Here is a 5,000-nt window from a genome sequence, read left to right as displayed (position 1 = left end):
ACCCTTCTCACCCGTTCACCTGTTCACCCCTCTCCGTTCACTGGGTCCTCTGTGTCCACCTCTCTCACCTGTTCACTGGGTCCTCTGTGTCCACCCCTCTCACCTGTTCACTGGGTCCTCTGTGTCCACCCCTCTCACCTGTTCACTGGATCCCTGTCCACCCCTCTCACCCGTTCACTGGATCCCTGTCCACCCCTCTCACCTGTTCACTGGGTCCTCTGTGTCCACCTCTCTCACCTGTTCACTGGGTCCCTGTCCACCCCTCTCACCTGTTCACTGGGTCCCTGTCCACCCCTCTCACCTGTTCACTGGGTCCTCTGTGTCCACCTCTCTCACCTGTTCACTGGGTCCCTGTCCACCCCTCTTACCTGTTCACTGGGTCCCTGTCCACCTCTCTCACCTGTTTACTGGGTCCTCTGTGTCTCTGTCCACTCCCTCTTTCTGAAGGGCAGGAGACCTTCTCTCTCTCCTCAACCAGAAAATCAGCCCTCCCTCAGCTCCTCTAGAAAAACACATCTGACAAGCCTGTCTGTCTGATGACAACCATGGTGATAACCGCTGCACTGCACTCATACTACACACACACACACACACACACACACTCACTCTCTCTCTCTCGCTCCCCCAACTATCACCCTCTCGCTCTCTCCCTGAATTTATTAATATTTTATTACTGATGCACATGCAGAGACACCCATCACATACACACACACACAAGTGCAAACATATTAGGGGCTGTATTTTGTGCTCCAGCGCATGGCGTAAAGTTCGTTATTCACCCGCACGAAGTTTAATTCGGTATTTTGCACGTTTATTTTTTAAGCATTGCGCCCAGGGGTGTGGCAATTAACAACCTAGGGAGGGGACTAGCGCGTTGTCTAAAAATCGCTATCATACACCACCTACTATTTTAAGAGCGCATGTCAACAGTCATATTGGCAGGTGCACGCACCATCCTTCTATCATTCATGAACGCACCAGCGCACGTCCATGCAAAGCATTACAAATTGCACGATTACAATGGGAAACATAATTAGAATAAAGATATTACGAAATACTGTACATCTCATGATGAGTAGTTATTCACCATCATTTGCAAATTGGTAATGACGGTTAAAAGTGATTAGGGGAGAGGCGAGAGACACGTATGGAGCACAGCTGAAGACGCACTGTCACGAGATATAAGCAACTCCTCTGCAGGATAAATGTTGTTTTATTCAGTCATTTGAGCAACATTAGGGTAAGTGTTGCTTTTTCCAGCCTGTTTTCGGTGGTAACCCATTGTCAGTCAATAGTAAAAGTAACTGCATATAACTGTCTTGTCGTTGACTGACTCCTTGGTGAAGTTAGTTTCACTTTGCCAATGAGTTCAAATAATAGACGAGTGCAAATGTGTGAAGGCTATGCTAGGTTTTAGTAAAGCATGGTTTAAGAATGACTATTCCATACGGTCTCGCAAGCAGCCTCCTTCAAATGCGCCGTTGAATGCCAAAATACCGATGCATTTATTTGACATATCGCGCGTTGCGCCGTTAAAGGGAATGACAGATGTCATTCTCATTGGTTTAAAATGATGTTACGCCCCAAACACACCCATATGACTGATTAAAAGACCTAGGAACACCTTGTTACGCCATGCGCTCCACGTTTGATAACGAAACCCCTCCCAATGTGAACTGGACATCCTACTAAATTTGAATAGACTTTTGACGAGTGACGATGCACTTTAGAATGTCATGATAGGGCCCTAGGTCTTTATTGCTAAATATTTTGTTCCCCTTCACATCATAAAATGTTAAAGGAAGACTGTGAATTCCTTACTTGTAAATGTTGCATCGATTGAAATGGGTACAGATCTATTATGCTCAGGATAAAATACAAGACAATCACTGACAGTATTTGGTACTTTAAAGTGCATCATTAAGTTTGAAAATGCACACGCACGCACACACACACACACACACACACACACACACACACACCAATCTGACTCATGAAAAAGTGAGCCTGCGGAGCTTTCAGCCAAATGAGTCTGAATTATGCCCAGCTATTAACACTTGGTATGTCCACACAGACTATCAGAGCCCTGCTTAGCGCCTGCACAGCACACTCTCCCTAATCAGGCTGCAGGAGGATACCCACCATCGCCCAGACTCACAGCAGCAGCAGCCCAGCCACTGGCTCAGGAGCGATGAGCGCCCACAGTTCAATTCAAACGCACCGCGTGTACCCTTCTGTCCATCATCCACTCACTCACCCATCCATCCATCCATTTATTCATTCATTCATTCATTCATGAGTCTTTCTTTCTTTCTTTCTTTATTGCTTTCTTTCTTTCTATCTATCTATCTATCTATCTATCTATCTATCTATCTATCTATCTATCTATCTTGCTCTGCACCTCTTGATTTTTTATTAACTCCTTGCTTTTGAAATGTTTGTGTTGTGTCTGCACTTGGAACCACACCACTAGGGGTCAGTGTAATGTATATTATGGGGTTCTGATAGCCTGAAGGACAATGAAGAAGTGTGAGTTTGTATGTAGAGTGTACGCGCTGCCATGCTGAATGGGCCTACTATACTATGTAAATGAGTTATAAGTAACATGTCCTTTTATTACTTAAAACACAATGTTTTTTTAATTGATTTTTTATCTACTGTCCTTATCAACTGTGAAGCACTTTGGGTCAACTAACTCTATTGTTTTTAAATGTGCTATAGAAATAAAATTACTTCACTATCTATCTATCTATCTATCTATCTATCTATCTATCTGTGTTGCCTGTTTGTCTCTCTGTATGTCTGTTTGTCTGTATCTGTCTAGCTATCTGTGTATCTGTCTGTCTGCCTGGGTGTCTGTGTGTCATAGGATTACAGGATGAGATTACCGATGAGCGGGACAGAGTCAGAGGTGGCGGGCATGATCTCTGCCACCAGCAGCATGAACACCGTCAGCGACAGCAAGACTGTTATCCCTACGATAGAGGGGGAGAGAGAGAGAGAGATGCATGAAGAGAAAGGAGAGGAGATATTACAGTATTCAAAAATCTCTTTCCAATGTAAACAGCAGCATTCTGATGTCTAAGCAATACAAAAAGAGTTCTCTGAGTTATTGCACACATAATGCAAACACACATGCACACAGTCAAACAGAAAATCATCTTTGTACACACACACACACATGCACACAGATGCATACGCACAATGCCTTGAATTTCAATTTTGGGGATCAATAAAGTATCTATCTATCTACACACACACACACACACACACACACACACACACACACACACACACACACACACACACACTCTCTCTCTCTCTCTCTCTCACACACGCACACACACAGACACACACAGAGTGAAAATGGATAGACACACACATACATAGTGTAAAAACAGTATGGCTGTGCTGGTGAGCAGTTGCCTCTGTAAACAGATGTGTCTGTCAGCGTTTCTGCGCTCCCCACTAACACTGTCTATTTTGGGGAAAAAAATTCCATTTAGGTTACAGTAACGCAGGCGTCTGGCAGCGTGCAGTGGTAGTGGTGTCAGGTGAAACGGACGAGCCGCATAAAAACTGTCGGGCTCCTTGGCAAGCCTCTGCCCTCCTCCCCAATACTCCTCAACGCAACCTTTTGAGTTTCACCATTACATAAACTCACCTCACCGCGGGAGCCTAAATGGATGCGGCCGTTCTGCAAGTGATGAATACAGGCAATTTCATTTACTGAAGAGAACTCCATAAAACAGCACGATAACGACTCCCTGAAGGACTTGATAGAGATGTAGAACAATAAAAAAAAGCTATCTGGGTTTGGGCTCATGGGTTTATCACACATAACTTCAGCGCTGTTGTGGATGATAGTATCTGGGCAGAGGATGCTAAAATAATGCATAGAATGACAGGTTTTAAATGATTTGGCGTTAAGGATCAATTTTGCAGTAATAATTCAGTGATAATTAATGAAATATGATGAAGGAATTAACCTAGGCTTTTTTTGCAGTATTTCTCACTTAAAGTTTCCAACCCTCAGTGGTGTTCCACAAAGACTGGGGAACAAAGCATTTTTCAGATCTCTGGCCACCCGAATACGATGAAGTTAGGATGAGATCTGTGGGGGAAATGTGACAGGCAGGCTGATGCGATGCTGAGATGAGATGAGATAGGATGAGAGAGAGATACGGATAGGGAGGAGACAGACACACACACAGACAGACAGACAGACACACACACACACACACACACACACACTCACACACGCACACACGCACACAGACACATATATACCACACACACACCTTTTTTTCTTTTCAACACATACACACAAACACACACACACTCACACATGCACGCAGACACATATATTCCACACACACACGCACACCTGTTTTTGTTTTGCAACACACACACACACACACACACGCGCGCGGTGTGGCATACCGAGTGAGATCTTCTCTCCGGAGCCGGCGGGCAGCAGGAAGCCGAGCAGGGCGAGGCCGGAGATGAGCATGCAGGGCAGGATGAGGTTCAGGCCGTAGTAGAGCGTCCGGCGTCGCATGGTCACCGTGAACGTCACGTCCGGGTACGGCTCCTTACAGCAGTCGTAGTACAGCTCGTTACGCTTGGACGGGACACCTGCATCACGCACACACACACACACACATGCACACACACACAGGTATATGAAACTTGTAGATGGGAACACAAACAATGTAACAAACAAAAACAGATTTTAAAAACAGATGCACAAACAGGCAAAGCTACCTCTGATAAACAAGTACACCTAAAGACATGCTTTTCAGCTTCAACAGACCACACACACACACACACACACAAACAGTTTAACACCATAACTGTGGGTCATATGACTGACCCCTTTACCAACTGCAGCCAGGGGTCCTGACACAAGGACTGCCTGCTTCATTGCCTGCATGTGATACACCATCTGCCACTGCGTGACCCTCCGTAATGGTGCCAATCCTGTGTGTATGCAAGCG

The 5,000-nt window shown here is 45.3% G+C and overlaps 1 pseudogene; it reads right to left on the bottom strand.

The window, feature by feature from the left end:
- Nucleotides 1-5,000, bottom strand: part of LOC121694193 — a 69,557-nt pseudogene that overhangs the window by 4,271 nt on the left and 60,286 nt on the right.

Source organism: Alosa sapidissima, chromosome 20, assembly GCF_018492685.1.
Source record: "Alosa sapidissima isolate fAloSap1 chromosome 20, fAloSap1.pri, whole genome shotgun sequence".
Taxonomy (NCBI): Eukaryota; Metazoa; Chordata; class Actinopteri; order Clupeiformes; family Clupeidae; genus Alosa; species Alosa sapidissima.
Note: the sequence above shows the minus strand (reverse complement) of the source record. Positions and strands in the feature narration are given on the sequence as shown.